The 19,370-nt window shown below is 37.5% G+C and overlaps 2 protein-coding genes across 5 annotated transcripts in view; both read left to right on the top strand.

The window, feature by feature from the left end:
- The first annotated feature begins 8,508 nt into the window (after positions 1-8,508).
- PTGDR2 (prostaglandin D2 receptor 2) overlaps positions 8,509-19,370 on the top strand; it is a 515,041-nt gene continuing 504,179 nt past the window's right edge. Inside the window, exon 1 of one of the 3 annotated variants that reach the window (XM_044084046.1) lies at positions 8,509-8,607. The gene's annotated coding sequence lies outside the window, so the exon portion shown is untranslated. The remainder of the gene's footprint in view (positions 8,608-19,370) is intronic. The other 2 variants (XM_044084044.1, XM_044084045.1) reach the window with 2 other exon arrangements.
- The window catches only part of LOC122811895 (prostaglandin D2 receptor 2-like), a 650,060-nt gene continuing 639,218 nt past the window's right edge, over positions 8,529-19,370 (top strand). Inside the window, exon 1 of one of the 2 annotated variants that reach the window (XM_044084043.1) lies at positions 8,529-8,607. The gene's annotated coding sequence lies outside the window, so the exon portion shown is untranslated. The remainder of the gene's footprint in view (positions 8,608-19,370) is intronic. The other variant, XM_044084042.1, reaches the window with a different exon arrangement.

The following is a 19,370-nucleotide window of genomic DNA, read 5'->3' on the forward strand; positions in this document are numbered from 1 at the left end:
TTCTAATTTCATTTTCACACAAATGTTCAAATAAAAAAGTAAAGGGTGAATAGAGGGGTTAAATGTACTTGGAACTCTCAAAGTTTTTTTGTCCAAAACAGTGTTACCAAAAATTAACAATAAATTCAACTTTCATATAAACAACTTTAAATCAAGCAATGTGTGTGCTAGATTAAAATGTCTCCACGGAACAAAAGTGAGACCTTTTGAAAATAAATCAGACATCTCCACAGTGATTGTAAAACTTGAATAGTTGTAAACAAAAAAATCTCCAAAACTGTTACTAATGATGTCAGGTTTTGTCCTTCCCATTACTTCTGAAAAGGCTTCTTGCTGTTCTTCCTGTGATAGCTCCTCGTGTTGTAAAACCACTGATGGTTATGTCCCCGGTTCGAGGAAAAAGACGGTGTAGAACAAGAAACCTCCTCATCCCTGCCACCATCAGTTACAAAGATTTCTGTAGGGACAACGTCCTCCACATCCTCTCCAGTAGCTGGCCTACTAGGTCTGGCTGTCTGCCTCATAACCCCATGAGTCAGGTTGATAGGAGCACCTAGACTGTCACTAACACTCTGAGAATGGGGGGGGGGGATATGCAGTATGTTTATTATATGCATCTATATCTCTTCTCAGTTTTTTCATTTTCATCTCCATATTAAGAGATATCTGTTGGTCTATGGTCAAAAAAATTTGTTTCTACTCGTAATTATACCTGTTAAAGTCTACATGTGACTTAAGGTTAAAGGTGTCTCCATGGAACAAAAGTGAGACCTTTTAATCTAGCACACACATTGCTTGATTTAAAGTTGTTTATACGTAAGTTGAATTTATTGTTAATTTTTGGTAACACTGTTTTGGACAAAAAAACTTTGAGAGTTCCAAGTACATTTAACCCCCCTATTCACCCTTTACTTTTTTTATTTGAACATTTGTGTGAAAATGAAATTAGAAACTTAGTCAACTGTTGTTGGGCACTTCCGAACAAAAACTTGACTGATGACGAAGTCGACTTGTTGGACACTTTAAAAAGTTTACCTGTCAGGATTCTCAAACCTGACAAGGGGGGTGGTTTAGTACTAATGGACACTTGTCATTATGAAAACTGTCTTACCCACATGTTATTGCAGGATGCTTATACACTGTCTAACATTAACGAATTGAATGCAGTGTATAGGTGCATCCATGTTTTCTTGAATGATTTGTTTTTAGAAAATGTTATAGAACAAGATGTGTTGAAATACTTGACTGTTTTGTTCCCCAAGATTCCAACAGTTTTCGGACTACCCAAGATCCATAAAGATGTGTACAACCCTCCCATGAGGCTATTGGTTAATGCTAGGGGTTCAATCACTTAACCGATAGCCAAATATGTGGACAATATACTGAAAAAATACGTTGAAAAGGAAACACACATTTGTAAGGACTCTTGGGCTTTTTTAAAAGCCATGCGTGCTTTAGAATTCAAGAGAGGTCATAGATTTTTGACAATAGACATAAAAGACCTTTATACGTCTATCCCTCATGCTACAGGGATTGACTGGTTCACTGACCGTTTATTGTATCACAACACTAGCAGTGTAGAAATCAGATTGGTGCAGGAATTGTTAGACGTCATCTTGAAGTACAACTTTGTCACATTTCGGGGAGATATATTTACAGAAGACTGGTGTAGCCATGGGCTCACCAGTAGGGGCCAGTTTTGCTATCATTGTAATGGCTGAATGGGAACACAGATACGTGTTTGGTAATCGCAACGGTCAGTTCAAAATCGATTTTTACACCAGATATTTGGACGACATCTTTATATTGACAGAAGGTTCAATTAATGATGTGGGGACCTTCATGGACCATCTCAATTCCAGCACGTCTTTTTTGAGCTTTACATTTGTAGAGTCTGATTCTAGAATTTCTTATCTGGATGTAGACTTATACAAAGATATTCCTACTGATAGCTTCAAGGCCAAAATATACCATAAGAGTTCCTATTCTAACACCATGTTACACTTTACTAGTGCCCACCCTGGGCACCAAAAAAAGAGGGGTAGTCAAGGGGCAACTTTTGCGCGCTGCTCGAATGGTAACTGACGATGAACCCTTTTTAGAAGAATGTGAGTTTATTAAGGGACTGTTTCTACACAGAGGTTACCCAGATAAGTTTATTCATACCTGGTTACTGAGGTCCAGACTAAAAGGTATGGGGGTGTTTATAAACCTATTTTACAAAGCAGTTTGTTCACAAGTTGTCCACTAGAACATTCACCTCCAGTTATGCCTGAAGTCTTTGTAGACAACAAGAAAGTAGACACTTCTATTTCTTTCATCACTAATTATAGTGCTGAGATTCACTTAATCAAGGAGGTGTTTGTCAGGAACTGGAGTATTTTCTGTTGTGACAATGCCTTACAAGCCAAGTTTGGTACTTTGCCTAGTTTTATATACAGGAGGGGTGACAACCTCAAACAGATACTAGAAACAAAAAAGGACACTCGTGTTAGAGTAGAGGGCATTTTCAAATGTGAGAGTTGTAACATGTGCAGGCACATTGCCACTGGTTCGAGATTCAAAATTGCTGGGTCTTCTTTCTCCACTGTTGGTAGATTCAACTGTAAATATCGATCGGTTGTTTATTTAGCTTGCTGCCCGTCTTGCCCAGCATTTTATGTGGGCAAGACTGACAGAGATTTTAACGAAAGAATCTATGAGCATTTATATTGTATCAGGAAAAATAAGTGTGAAAACGCTTTGGCGAAACATGTTAATGACCACCCCCAGCACAGTTTTACTTGGGTGTTAGGACAGGTCCCCTTTGACATCAGGCAGGGGGGGTCCTTTCCAACTATTATTAGAACATCTAGAAGTGATTTGGCAGCTGAAACTCTGTTCATATAGACCTCCAGGTCTTAACGACAGAGTAAGTTTAGCTTGCATTTTGAAACTCAGAAGTATGCAGAGGTAATTTTATTATTTGTTATTTTTTATTTTTGTTCTTCATTTATGACTTGTTACTTTTTATATTTCACTTTTTATTATTATTTTTTGTCAGCAAATTGGTTCCATTCACTATGTTTTCTTGGTTTTAAACATTTTATGTTTAGACACATTTCCATGACAATTTTCAATTTTATTTTGGTCAGTTGTTTGATTTTAAAACACAATTTGTAAAGACCTGATTTTTGTATGTAGTAGCACTTTAAGAAGCTTTGAGATCAGCTTTTTCCCACACATTGATGTCAGCGAGTTTTAACCAGTTGGTTGGTCCATTCAAATGTACCATGTGTTGTTATTTGTATATTTAAGGAGTTTTTTTTACATTTGTTACCTTTTAATGTTTGTCTGAAGAAGTTCAGTTTTCTTGAACGAAAAGTGGATGTTAATAAAACACTTAATATTGGACTCTTTGCTGCTGGTTCTGGTGACGTGGATTTTGTTTTATTCATTTTAGTTTGTTTCCACTTCTGTTGCTTCAGTCAGTTTGTTTTGTATCTACTGCCAGTAGTTTTTACCGGTAGCATTCAACTGTTAGCACTTATGGATTTGGAAGAAGGTGCTTGTTTGGACAATTCTGCATTGGTTTCTTTCACTAACATGGTTAAAAAACTTAATGAAAGGATGGATGTGATTTCCCAACGTTTGGATGGGCTAGTAGCAGTCAAGGGAAATGCTGACAATTTGGCGGAAGACGTTCTTGGAGTTGGTTTGGCCTCTGAGGCGACAGCTGACACCAGTGATGGGTCGAACAACCGTGAGGACAGTGGAAGTTCTACCTCAACTGTTTCTAAGATTCCTGTACATCCTAGACCTACCGGTGAACGTCCCAGGACCAGTTCATCTCTGAGCCGAACTGGAGACTCACTGAATGTTACATCTTGGTTGAATGAGCAACTCCCAGTTTTCGAGAACAGGAACGGGTTTGTGTCTATTGACACAGGGACATCAGAAGCTCCTTTAGTAGACTTTTTGAAGACCTTGGACCACAAATCTTTAAAGGTAAAGAAGCTCCAGTTGGAGATTTCCTATTTTAATGAATGTAAAAAAGTGGGGGTTGTGCCAAAGGGCTTGCGCTCTTGGCAGTACCCCACTGGATTGATAGCTGGTTCAGAGTTCCATAGTGAGCTGATTTGTTTGTTTGATAGACATGGACATGAATTAATGGACTTAATGGCCAAATTTTACCAGAAATTTATAGACAATTTGAGTGCTGAAATTGAAATTTTGGATACTAACATCAAGTCACATGTAGACTTTAACAGGGATAATTACGAGTATAAACACATTTTTTCTACCATAGACCAACAGATATCTCGTAATATGGAGATGAAAATGAAAAAACTGAGAAGAGATATAGATGCATATAATAAACATACTGCATATCCCTCCCCCCATTCTCAGAGTGTTGACGACAGTCTAGGTGCTCCTATCAACCTGACTCATGGGGTTATGAGGCAGACAGCCAGACCTAGTAGGCCAGCTACTGGAGAGGATGTGGAGGACGTTGTCCCTACAGAAACCTTTGTAACTGATGGTGGCAGGGATGAGGAGGTTTCTCGTTCTACGCCGTCTTTTTCCTCGAACCGGAGACAAAACCATCAGAGGTTTTACAACACGAGGAGCTATCACAGGAACAACAGCAAGAAGCCTTTTCAGAAGTAATGAGAAGGACAAAACCTGACATCATTAGTAACAGTTTTGGAGATTTTTTGTTTACAACTATTCGAGTTTTACAATCACTGTGGAGATGTCTGATTTATTTTCAAAAGGTCTCACTTTTGTTCCATGGAGACATTTTAATCTAGCACGCACATTGCTTGATTTAAAGTTGTTTATATGTAAGTTGAATTTATTGTTAATTTTTGGTAACACTGTTTTGAACAAAAAAACTTTGAGAGTTCCAAGTACATTTAATCCTCCTATTCACCCTTTACATTTTTTATTTGAACATTTGTGTGAAACCGAAATTAGAAACTTAGTCAACTGTTGTAGGGCACTTCTGAACAAAAACTTGACTGATGACGAAGTCGACTTTTTGGACACTTTAAAAAGTTTACCTGTCAGGATTCTCAAACCTGACAAGGAGGGTGGTTTAGTACTAATGGACACTTGTCATTATGAAAACTGTCTTACCCACATGTTACTGCAGGATGCTTATACACTGTCTAGCATTAACGAATTGAATGCAGCGTATAGGTGTATCCATGTTTTCTTGAATGATTTGTTTTTAGAAAATGTTATAGAACAAGATGTGTTGAAATACTTGACTGCTTTGTTCCCCAAGATTCCAACAGTTTTCGGACTACCCAAGATCCATAAAGATGTGTACAACCCTCCCGTGAGGCTATTGGTTAATGCTAGGGGTTCAATCACTTACCCGATAGCCAAATATGTGGACAATATACTGAAAAAATACGTTGAAAAGGAAACACATTTGTAAGGACTCTTGGGCTTTTTTAAAAGCCATGGGTGCTTTAGAATTCAAGAGAGGTCATAGATTTTTGACAATAGACGTAAAAGACCTTTATACATGTATCCCTCATGCTACAGGGATTGACTGGGTCACTGACCGTTTATTTTATCATAACGCTAGCAGTGTAGAAATCAGATTGGTGCAGGAATTGTTAGACATCATCTTGAAGTACAACTTTGTCACATTTGGGGGAGAGATATATTTACAGAAGACTGGTGTAGCCATGGGCTCACCGGTAGGGGCCAGTTTTGCTAACATCGTAATGGCTGAATGGGAACACAGATACGTGTTTGGTAATCGCAACGGTCAGTTCAAAATCGATTTTTACACCAGATTTTTGGACGACATCTTTATATTGACAGAAGGTTCAATTAATGATGTGATGACCGTCATGGACCATCTCAATTCCAGCACGTCTTTTTTGAACTTTACATTTGTAGAGTCTGATTCTAAAATTTCTTATCTGGATGTAGACTTATACAAAGATATTCCTGCTGGTAGCTTCAAGGCCAAAATATACCGTAAGAGTTCCTATTCTAACACCATGTTACACTTTACTAGTGCCCACCCTGGGCACCAAAAAAGAGGGGTAGTATGCAGTAGCACTTTAAGAAGCTTTGAGATCAGCTTTTTCCCACACATTGATGTCAGCGAGTTTTAACCAGTTGGTTGGTCCATTCAAATGTACCATGTGTTGTTAATTGTGTATTTAAGGAGTTTTTTTACATTTGTTACCTTTTGATGTTTGTTTGAAGAAGTTCAGTTTTCTTGAACGAAAAGTGGATGTTAATAAAACACTTAATATTGGACTCTTTGCTGCTGGTTCTGCTGACGTGGATTTTGTTTTATTCACATCAGACAAATAAGCCAAAAACAATAAAGGCAAGGGGCATAGTCTTTATGAAAATGGACAGATTTAAATAGGTTAATTTAAGAGTACACTTCTTCTTTTCCCGGTTAGGGGTCACCACAGCGGATCACTGTCCGCTCATGATTGGCAGTGGAGTTTTACAGTGTTGAGTTGCCAGCCTGGCACCCAACCTTCTACAGAAGGCACACACATGCATGCACTCACGCCAATTTAGTGTGTCTAATCCACCTACAGCATGTCTTGGGCATGTAGGAGGAAACCAGAGCACCTGGAGGAAATCCACGCGACCACAAAGAGGACATGCAGACTCCACACAGAAGGCACCCCAGTCGAGGATTGAACCGGAGAACCTCTTGCTGTGAGGTGGCAACGCTAACAGCTGCACCACCGTGGCTGCCCTAATTTAAGAGTACACTGATAATATTAATTCCTTCCAAGCTGGTCACCTGCATACATTGTCACTAAGGTTGAATTACTGAATTGGCCTGATTGGAAACTATCAATAAACATAGCAATGTTATAATTTGGCTCATTTGGAAGCTATCAGTGCATGTGAGGTTGTAGCCACTACCTCAAAGACGGATGTTGCATGCCTTTACTTTAGATATAATATATGCTGTCCTGACTGTCTGTCATTCCATGATAAATATTTCAATGTGTGGGAGGAGTGTGTCAGAAAATCTTATTACAGTGAGTAGGTAGTGGGGACTGGGGGCAGAGCTGAAGCATCCCAGGAATCTCCTCTTCATTTACTTATATGACACAGTGAGACAGGTGTTTGTAGATTATTTATTATTCAGTTCAGAAGGGTTTTATCAAGTACAAGGTCACAGAGAACTTTCTGCTGACTGCCTTTAGTCACCTAAAGAAAAGTGTAGTTATTGTTGCACCCACACCTCAGAATGTATTATTGTATGTGTAACATGTGGTTCATAGTTGTGAACAAAGTCAGCACTCATTCTTAAAATCAGTCTCACAACCACAAGATACACCATCCCTGCAGCCTAGCTAATGTTGCATAACATTAAAAGCAGGTGTTTATGCTTCCTCCACACCTATGCAGCACCCCTGCTATTACTTAGATGTAGCAACCAGCAGTGACACGCTGTACAATGTCTACATCTAACACAAAGGACTACTGGGAATAACCTGTGAGCAAAGGTAATGATGAAGAACATCAAAGGAAAATGTTTCAAGCATTTTATGGTTCCTAGACTGAAGGAGAATTTCGCACACATAAGGCTAAGTACTTTAATGGGTGCTATGTTATGACAGTGAAATATTTATAGCTCTCCTGATTTATTTACTGTTGCATCACATTACTTGTCAATGAGATATTTCACTGAAGTCCATTTTATACTTATATGGATTAATAACTGTGAAAAAGAAATGGAATTTGCAAATGCCTATTTTTTTCAGGATAAGTACTTGCCAAGAATTTATAGCTGTCAAGACTTGTTTATGCATTCACTCACTTTTTATTAGTACAGCTGCTTTATGTTTTTTTTTTTTTTTTTTGTTAAACACTTAAGTTTTCATTCCTTTTCAACTGGTTGGTGAGGCTTTCTTGTGCTAACCTTTTGCTGTTTGGTTTGCTTTTGCCCAAAAATTGCAAAGCATCCAGCAAGCTAGGCTTTGCTATAAGTCGCTTAAGAAGTGATTGTTATATTATGTGCAGTGTTTGCATTGTGAGTGCAAAAGCTCAAAACTTGGCTGCACATCATTAACCCAGAAGAGTGGACAAATTATAAACCACACCATCCTGTATGAAATTGGAAAATTGCTAACTCTTAATTGTCTGTTAAATTCTGTAGTCATGTGTTCACCAAAGGGTAATATAATAGGTCCAGTGATCTCTTAAAGTATTCTGTACCTGCAAGATAAAATATTTGGAACATGAAGCTGTACAAAGAAACCCTTCAAAACAAATAAAAACAGGAAAAAATAAAAATTAAGAAGGTGAATTGTTACACCTAGTGTTTCACAAAATGTTAGCTCTTGTAACACTGCCTTGCCGAAAGCAATATTCAGCCTTCTCTTGCAGAACCCTCTACATTTGCAAAATCTCCACCTCCTCTTTGTAATCTGATTCTGTCAGTTCTTGATGCAGAGTGGCTGCCTACATGTGAACTTCTGCAAAAAAAAAAAAAAAAAAAACATTTGAACATTAAATCTTCTTGGAACACTGACGTGCATAGCAGGCGGAGGGTACTGTGGTTCTGTGAAGACCTGGACAGGTTCACCTGGCTCCTCACTAACAGCTCAGCTCTAGCAGGTACTTGTATGACATATTGCTTCCTTTTTAGTGAAGTGTGTCTGTCATCGTACACAGCAATGCTAAATGGTCGAACTTTAGTAAAGACCCATTCCTAGCTGGGTGCAAGATTTCATTTTTCACGGTCGTTTTCCTCCTACTTGATTTTGCCATTATTTTTGTCATGTATTTATGTTTAATGCGATGCCATTTCATTTTGGGTGAGTTTTTGTGTTATACATCTTTGTAATTTCCCACGATTAATGCAGAAGTTGCATTACCAGCATAAGAGCATCCAGTCATATTTACCATGGATGCAGTAGTTTACAAATTCATTTTTCAGGGTTATTTTGTACCAAATGTCCCATATTAAAACAAATAGAGGAAATCAAAAAGTTATAAAGTCAGCAGAGAATAACGGTGTCCACTGCGGTTATGCCTGCTGCACTTCTAGAAATCTAATTAAATGTATCCTATCATTGTTCCATTACTTACTATTCAATTAAAGGTGTACCATGTAACAAGTTTAGTATGTTTGTGCTACATTTTTATGTCCGTATTTAGGAAATGTATAACAGAAAAATGACAGCTATGCTGGATGGGGAGTAAACAGCACAGGGGTTCTGAGTAGAATTAAAAATTAAGAGAGTTAATAGCCTGGAAACTGATGGGCAGTTCCAAATATTCTGGCTAGATCCTTGTGAACCACTGCATTTTTCTAATCTGATTCCTCATTTTTACAATAATTATAAGTATGAAAAAATTTACATTTTTGTGAGTTTCTACTTCACGTGCAAGCAACTTGAAACTGTTGAATGTAGCCAGCTACGCTGCTCTGTTTTGCTATATGTGATGCTTTTACTTTTATCCTATTGCTTGACAGTTTTACTGCAACATGTAATACAGAAGTTAATACTGCATAATCCTAAGTTACATTAAAGAAGCCAAGTTTTTTCCTTTTTAGTTTATTTATTTTTTATTTTTATTGCATTTTGTTTGCTTATAGCCCTACTTATTTATCAGTGTGGCTGCCAAGGTAGCCCAAGAGAAAAAAGTGGCATTTCATTTTCAGTATGGTCTTGATTTAGTTTTATAAGATATTTGCAACATAGTCCATTTGATTTTCCTTGCTTTGTTCTGCAGAAATCTCATTCTGACAGCCCATTGGAACCGGAATGCCATGTTTTCAGTGCAATGCGGCTGTTGTACTTTTTTAACTACTCAGAGCAGGCAGCATCTCAGGTTATCATTTTAAACAGTGAGAGACTAAGAGGGATTCATTTACAAGATGAACAGGAAGATACTAGATTGTGAGACCACCCTGCCTGGATGTAATAAAAATATCACCTAGTTACAAAACAAACGAATCACAAAGCCACAGCCTTCTGATTACAGCTAATTTAGTTATGTAAAACACATGTATCTGGAAAGACAAGAGACTGTTATTTATGCAAAGACTGACATAATTGAAAACATACGTCTCTTGGTCAGCTGAGGTGCAAAAGAGCCTAAAAGTAACTAGGACACTGCCTGTTGTAGTCCTGAAATGGGTGCTGAGGTACAGATCCACAGATACTTAAATCATTTTGTTACACTGAGCTTCAATCCATATAAAGCAGTGCTGCTACTACGTATAAACACTGACAACATATTCTGCATTACTTCAATGAAATTTAGCTAGACATTTTTTAGGAGGGATAAGACAATATACTGGTACTTGTTTATCTTTTTGTTGCGTTTATTTGATAGAGTTTAATGACCATAATGTTAGTTTCCTGTTTTTTTGCACCCAATATGCCTGGCAATCAACAACTGCTTCATGACTAACCGGTCATTCATTCCCCATCACTAGAATAAAGGTCAACCAGGAGAGGCCATACTTTTTGTAGCCATTGGAGGTGTTTCAGCAGTTTTTTTTTGTTTTGCTCTACCATAATGCTGTGCATGCTTAGATCACATGGTAATGGGGCATGCATAGACTAATCATGGTGTAATCCCCTCTCTTCCACAAAGATATTGCCAGCAAGCAGCCTTGCCAGGTGAGTGCTGGTTTTCCTGGTATCCATCAGAGAAATCACACTATCCTGTGTGCTCTCAGAGCACCCACATTAACACCCCCCCCCCATTTGACTATCTCCTCATCTGCTCTATAAAAAAAGGCAAGCAGTTACATTTTTAAAGGCAGTATTCCACTTGTACAGAAATATGTAGTGAGAAAATTTAAGAACATCATACATTAAAAGGCCCAGGTCCTTAAACTCAAGTAACCCTACAGGAGAGCAGTCAATATACCATAGTTATTAGATCATTTCAAATGGGTAAGCAGTTTATATTTTGCTTTCATTTCCAAAGATATAGGTGTGGGAGCCATGAGACATGATGTTTACCCTATAGACATGGACAAAGAGATAATTAAGCACTGTTAAATAGGACTAAAAAAGGTAAGGAGATGGTAATAATAAAGGTATGGAAAGAGTCAGAAGGTGTAACCTGTAGGTATAGTAAAGTCCGGAATCAGTACTAGAAGTGGTAAATTAAAGATTAGGAAAACAAAGCTAAGAAGGAGTGAGGGGGTGGAATATTGTTTGAAAAAAAAATTGTTTGGAGGAGTACGTAAGGGTATAGAAGATGAGGTATGATATGTAGAGGAGGAACTAACACATGTTTAGTTGTAAACAGGTAGAATGTTAGTCCACTAGCAAGTAGGAGCACAAGGAACTCACCACAAGTAGTTTCATGCCATAGTTATATGACCAGGTACTGATAAGATGCTATTTGACAGATAGTATTCAAAGCTTTACTTTCAAAGCTTTCGCTAACTAGCTAGCCTTCACTTAGACAAGTGTAGTTCCAGTAAGTAGCTATTTTCTCATAATTTCTTTATCAAAAGCATGCAAACCTCCATTCTGCTAAACTGCCATGCACTGTATGGGTTTATTTTAGTATTTCTCACTTATGTGTGATAGTGTGACTGGTGCATATACATACGCACACACACTCACACACACACACACACACACACACACACATATATATATATATATATATATATATATATATATATATATATATATACGGATCCCTATCAGGTTATCAAAAGAATACAACACCAAAATACATACACACACACACACACACACACACACACACACACACACACACACACACACACACACACACACACACACACACACACACACACACACACACACACACATACATATATATATCTCAAAAGAACACAACACCAAAATTTAGAAGAACGAGACAAAAACAATAAAAACATAAATGGATGAAGGCTCAGAAACTCGAACTGCATAACTTCGAACAACCAGCTGTGAATGTTATACAGGACTTTCTGTTTTTGAAAACAGGAAGGATTTAAATGGAGATTGTTGTATAGTGAGGATTGAGAAATTGTCCCTTTTCCCCACTGCAGTGCGATCTTGGAGTTGGTATATATAAATTGGAGGGGAGTGGGGGGGGGTGCAGGGGGGCATGCTCCCCTGTAAAAACTGAAAAAAATGCTTGTATTGAAGGTAAACAGCTGTTTTTTTCAAAATTACACAGTTGAAGGTTGTGAACATTCGTTTTCGTTTCATTCTTCTAAATTTGAATGTTGTGATCTTCGATAACCTGATAGGGATCCATATATACATAAACATGTGTAGATACATATATATGCAGATGTGACACAGCACTCGCAGCTCCTGAACAGAGACTGTGGAATACTGAAAGTTGTCAAATTTACCCTTTTCCCGATCTCGGAGCCGGTGTATATATAATTTTCAGGGAGTGTGATAAAAACATGTAAGTTTTTCGGTTGAAATGTTGTTTAATGTATGTAGTTGCTTTTTCACTGTAGTAAGTTTTGGCATTCTAAGGCTTTGTTGCAGTGGCTATTCGGTATTGTCTTCTTGGAGATTTCACTTTCAGTAATGTATAATTTCGATAAACAGAAGTAGACCCATATATATATATATATATATATATATATATATCTGTATATATATATATATATATATATATATATATATATATATATATATATATATATATATATATATATATATATATATATATATATATATATAGTTTCCATGGGACTGGGCAATAATGGCTAATACTGACCTCTGTATTGTAAATCCACCTTGGTTGACAGTTGAACAAAAAAGGATGATCCTGGGGAAGGGGAATATGCCCCTTTACTGAGGATTATATAATCTTGGAGTTAGTATATATTAGCAAGGGTTTGAGATGCTCATCTCCCCATATGGAGGAGCACAGGGCGGGTTTCCTCTGAAAAATCACTTTTTCATTTTAGCATGTTCTGAAAAGTAATCTCTGTGCATACATAGATGGGTGTAAACATTCACATTTCACATTGTTGGGCTGATCACATCTATGTAATGTTGACTCGACAAATGCCACTAGTTCCATATGTATGTATATGTATATATATATATATATATATATATATATATATATATATATATATATATATATATATATATAGAGTCCCCTACTAATTGAGATCTTAAAACTTCGACTTTCATATGGCTGAGACCATATGATCGAAGTTTTAAAACTTCAAACTTTCGGAATGGAGATTTCTATACACCGCGGAATGGGAAAATTTCCCTTTTCCTCGCTGTAGTGCAATCTAGGAGTTGGTATATTTAAATAGTTGGGGGTGTTGAGGCTACAGTGGGGCTTGCCCCTCTGCAAAAATGTCCAGGAATTTTGTTGTGTTTTATTTCTTTTTTTCAGGTGTTCGAACTTTTGAAACGTCGATCATATGGTCTCGCCCATATGAAAGTCAACATTTTAAAAGTTCGATCATCATCTAGGACATTTGCTCGACTGAGCAAACGTCCAAATCCATTAAACCCGAAAACACTTTAACGAAAGCGCTTTTATTGAAAAAGCACTTTCGTTAAAGCGTGTGACAAAAAAAAAAAAAAACACTGCATTTACATTACTTTAATATTCTCCCTCCAAGACCGCACTACAGTGGGGAAAAGGGAAATTTCCCTTACCCGTACCGTACTACAGACTAGGCAACAGTCATACTTACGCGAAAGTTCTTCTTCGGTGAAAAGCACTTTTGCATAAGTATACCTGTTCGTTTGGATTTCGGTCATTTGCTCAGTCAGGCAAACGTCCTAGATCCATATATATATAAAGATATATATATATATATATATATATATATATATATATATATATATATATATATGGATTCCTATTACAAGAATGAAAGTTCACTACTTCGAACTTGTAATAGGAAGCCTCACTTCTGCGAAAGTTCACTTTAATAAAAGTGAAGTTTTGCATAAGTGCACTTCACCAAAAACACCACAGCCACAGTGGAGGACATAAAAAACAAGCTATGCCCTCCACTATGGTGCGATAGTCATGGACCTTAGGGTTAGGGCACGGGTTAGGGTAAGGGGATAGTTAGTAAAGCTATCCCCTTACCCTAACCCATGCCCAAACCTTAAGGTTCGTGACTATTGCACCATAGTAGAGGACATTGATATGTCCTTTACTGTGCTGCAGCTGTCACAGACCTTAGGGTTATGGCACGGGTCATGGTAAGGGGATAGCCCTGGCTATCCCCTTACTATGACCTATGCCCTAACCCTAGGGTCCGTGAGTCCTGCATGGAAGTTCAGTACAACATCCATCCAGAAGTGCACTTTCGCTTTATATATATATATATATATATATATATATATATATATATAGAGAGAGAGAGAGAGAGAGAGATGTGTATATCCCTTAAGGGAATGCAGAAAATGTTGCTCTCCTGCAATATTTTCTTGTTGTTTTTTTGTTGTAATTTTATGTTACATTTTGAAATTTAAAAATCAAGTGTAACCTTCAGTACAATGATTTGAATTAACATAGGTAAAAAGTTAAACATTACCCTATGATTTTCCATCAATGACAGCATATCTATCTGAAAAAGTGCTGTGAAAAATGTATTTTATTTATTGATTTATTGGTTGACTGACTGACTTTATTTTATTGTATTTATTAGATGGTTAAGTTTATTAACTACAGTAATGGACTGTTCCATAGGCAGCAGATTTCCATCTCAGCTGGGAAAAAATAAAATGTGCATAGCGTAAACATTAGTAAGGAAAGAATTGCAAACAAAATCAACAGCAAGTCAGATATAAGCATAGATAACATAAATGCCACACTGTCAGATTGTGACCTTCAATCACAGTAGCTAAAACTATTTACTTAAATTTAGCTATAAATAGGTGCATACCTACAAAAATAATGTGAGATGATTTACTAGCATTATCGTAAACTGTAATTTGAACAGAACAGACACATTTTATGGTGCATTTACTGGATACAACAGTATAAAACCAGCTATGAAAAGCAATAACAAATTCCATTAATATGACGTGTTATATAATGCCACAAGTTGCAAAATAATGCATGAATGAGATTGTACTGCAGGGGTGAGTACAAATTCAAAAAGGAGTCATTCAGCAAGATGAAATGAGACCTACAGGCACTCACATTAGATAGTCAACAGTAAGGAAATAATGCAAGATTCAACTTCTGATGATTGCATGTCCTGCAGAGAGTTCAGAGAATTGCTGCTAGTGAGCTGGTTCCTGTAGGCCAGGGTTTGATTCTCTTAGCTTACACTTGCCTAATATGTCACTTAACCAAAAATGCTCCAAGTAAATTATTCTAAGATCCTCAGTGGCATCCTTGACTGTGTGTCTAATATCTAATATAACAGGAAGGACCCAGAGAAGAATAAGTGGATTGATTTAAAGTGGCACAGTCATTACAAAATCACATTACTCTCTACAGTTATGGAGATCTCAGCTATGGAGTGTTATTAAACTAAAAAAAAACAGCTGCAGCTAAAATAGTATGATGTCTGCATGAGTAGTCCTAAGAAGATGCAATAAATTGCCTTAATATGTTTAGTACTATGAGAAAAAGAATCGGCACATGGCAGAAACAGTCAATAGCTCAAGAGTCTGCAATGTCCAGCAGGCTAGCAACTTTTAAAGAAAGACATGGGCTATAACTAGAAACTCTGGCTAAAGATGGAATAAAAGTGAGGAGGTATTGTTTCACAGAAGGAGTATGACAGACATTTGGAATAGCTTTGTTGGGTCATTTATTTAGGGACAGAGAATTCAAGAATGCATGTCACTGACACATTGTAATGAAGCATACAATAAGCATATAGTTCTGCTGATCAGGATACAGATCGGGTATGCTATGGCATCCGCAGCTTTTTGTAGATACTCAGCTGGGAGGAGATCAGATGGACAATTTGCTATTTTTTTAATTTGAGGAGGTAATAGCTCAATACCTGACCCCATGCATGCACCTAGTTCTCAACTCCCCTTTAACTTTCAACCAGTTTCCACATCACTTATCTGTGCCCTAATCAAGAAACTAAAACCTACCACCATTGCAGCGGATCTCCTCCCAGCTGAGTATCTACAAAAAGCTGCATATGCCATAGCATACCTGATCTCTATCCTGATCAATAGAACTATATCAGAAGTCACTGTCTCCTCCATCTGGAAGACATCTCATATTATTCCACTCCACAAAGGGGGCAGTTCCACTGAACTGTCAAATTACAGACCTATAGCTATTGTGTCACCCCTGGCTAAAATTATGGAGCCATCTCATTCAGTACAATCTCCTGGCTAACTCGCAGCATGGTTTCAGACCATTCCACAGTATAACCATGGCCCTCCTGTCCTTCTCCAATGTTATTAATCAAAACTGAAACAACAATAAGCTTTCTTCTGCCCTCTTTCTTGATCTCTCCAAAGCCTTCCAAATGGTCAACCACCAGCTACTCATACACACACTTAGAACTATTCCCCTAGATGTCCAGGCTATCCAGTGGTTCAAATCATATCTGAGTGGTAAGCAACATGCTGTACTATGGCAGAACAAACTATCTTCCCTTCTACCTATCACCCTTGGGGTCCCTCCGGGCTCTATATTAGGACCCCTATTATTTTCTCTCTTTATTAATGACCTGTGCACAGTCATCCCAGCAGTCACCTGCATTCAATATGCCGATGACTCCACTTTGATTTGCTCATCCACCCCCCCTTTAAGTCTGCAGACTCCCAACATGTTTTTAATACTGTTGAAAATTGGCTCTGTAATCAATGTCTCCTATTAAATTCTAACAAAACAAAGCTACTGTTTTTCTCCCCCAATCATAAAGCTTCCACTCCAAACTTTACTATAAAATCTAACAATGGCACTGTCATTTTCCCTGATCCCTGTACCAAACTCTTAAATGTAACAGTTGATAATAACCTCAAGTTTGATAATCATATTAATCAAACTATTGGTGCTGCGGTAGCGTTATCGCCTCACAGTAAGACGTTGTCCTGTTCGATTCTCAGCTGAAGCGTCTTCTGTGTGGAGACATGCTTGAATGGGCGTACCTTTGTTGAAGGTTGTGCGTCAGAGTTGGCAACTCGGTACGTAAAAATCTACTGCCATTCATTAGCGGATCAGAGTTCCACTGTGGCGACCCCTAACCGGGAAAAGCCAAAAGAAAAAAGAAGATTAAAAATGTTAATAAAAAATTTGGCTCACTATACAAGATCAAACCTTTCCTCACTCCACTAGCTAGGATGGTAATTGCCCATACACCTCTACTTTCTACCCTCCTTTTTGCATCCCCTCTCTTCACGAACTTGAGTAAGTCTGACCTTAATAAACTCTCTAGCTGCTTTAATCATATTCCTAAATTTGCCAATGGACCAGCATACAGAACAAACTATTGTCTGAACCTAAAGAATCTAGGATGGCTAGAATTTCCTATTCCACTTCAGTACAATCAGCTAATAGCAGCACATAAAATTCTCTACCAACCTGAAAACACACCCGTACTTACAAAAATTATCACCCCTTACAGCAACCTCAAGACACTTTGCTCATCCAACAAATTACTAGTCCAAACCCTCAAAAGCAAAAACTCATCTGGAGACTATATGCCAACTCTATTGGTAAAATATGGAACTCACTTCCTGCTGAGCTTACATCAGAACCAGTTCTAATCCAATTAAAAAAAATCTAAAACAGTACTTTAAAAGGCAATGGCTATGTCAATGCTCTAATCCTGACTAACTCTGCCAATATAAACGTGCTTAAGAGGTATTTTGGCCACCCCTACACTGCTTCCTAATTGTTACTCTATAACAAATCAGATTTATATATGACAGAATTAATTACTTTAATCCTATGTATTGTATCTGTAACAGTGCTTTAACTTGATTAATTTAACAGTTTTATGTATGAATGGAGCTTTTCTCCCCGGGCCTCTGCTGAAAATGGACATGTATCCAGTCGGACTATCCCGGTCAACAAATGTAAAATAAAATAAACAAATAAAAAAAAATTGTTTATCTGATCAAACATTTTTACACATAACCTATTTATTCAACAATAGCAGATCAGATGGACAATTTGCTATTTTTTTTTTAATTTGAAGAGGGAATAGCTCAATACATGGTGTTAAGCTCTATGCAGCACACCAATGAATATCAAAAACTCTGAGGCCACAAAATATCAAGGAATTTATATTCATTTAGCCTATTGCTTCTTCAGTTTATTGGCCTCGGCTGAATGGGTTTCTTGATATTTGTTTTTGATGAACCAGCTATAAACTTATAAAAGAATGAAAGCTGTTGGGATCAAAAACAAATCCAACCAACAGAGAAATACTGTAAATGGGAGAGTCAAGCAGTCATTATATGCTTTTAGAATTTGTATTTCTGTACATCCAAGACATGAATATGAATCATTAAGGAAAATGCAATACAACACTTAATACTTCTGACTGTAAAAATAAAAAAGAATGCATTTTTGCATATACAGAAGCACGTACGTGTGTGTGTGTGTGTGTGTGTGTGTGTGTGTGTGTGTGTGTGTGTGTGTGTGTGTGTGTGTGTAAATATCTGATACACATGCATGCACATATACTTGTGTGTATGCTTGTCAGCAGGCTATACTATGGTTTTAAAACCAGCAGTCACTGACCAGTTCTCACATTTCCTGTACATACAGGTACTGCAATGAAATTCTTCTTGCAAGGTAAGGCATGGCCATTTTCCACATGCTAGTATGTGATTTAATGATAGGAAGACATTCTTTAAGTGTCTGCTTAAACAAATAAAACAGCCAAAAGAGCTTTCAGTAGTGGCTTACCTACTTGACTTGAGATGTTATGAATAGGTTGAGCACTCTTCTCCTTCCCCCACCTAACGTGGCCGGTGATAATACCACAGACGTGCAGAACACTTAAGAAAAGACCTTTTGGGTCACTGATAATGGAACTCTTTAATCATTTTTTGGGGGAGGGGTTGAATTCCACCACCATGCTATGGAATACCCCCTGCAACTACCTTAATACAACATGTGTCATGTCACTGAACTTTAAGAAAGTTGTATATCCATCAATAAAACTGTACATATTCACATGGGCATGGCAGAAGAGTTGTCACTACCCTTGTGACCAGATATCCAATGGTTACATCACTCAGAAAGGGAGACAAAGACAGTAATTCTTCTTGGGTTAGGTGGTGAACCCAGACATTTCTCTTGACGATTAATAGGTTCCTTTCATAATGTAATGCTGGAGTAATGTCATCTATGTAGTAAAAAATGTATAGGAATTATTTTAATAGCCAACCCAGGGAGACAGAAGAAACCATGCTTGCATGTGTCACTACAATACTAGTGCATCAGAAATTGCT

The sequence above is a fragment of the Protopterus annectens genome, chromosome 9.part0, assembly GCF_019279795.1.
Source record: "Protopterus annectens isolate FY-2018-M chromosome 9.part0, PAN1.0, whole genome shotgun sequence".
Lineage (NCBI taxonomy): Eukaryota > Metazoa > Chordata > Ceratodontiformes > Protopteridae > Protopterus > Protopterus annectens.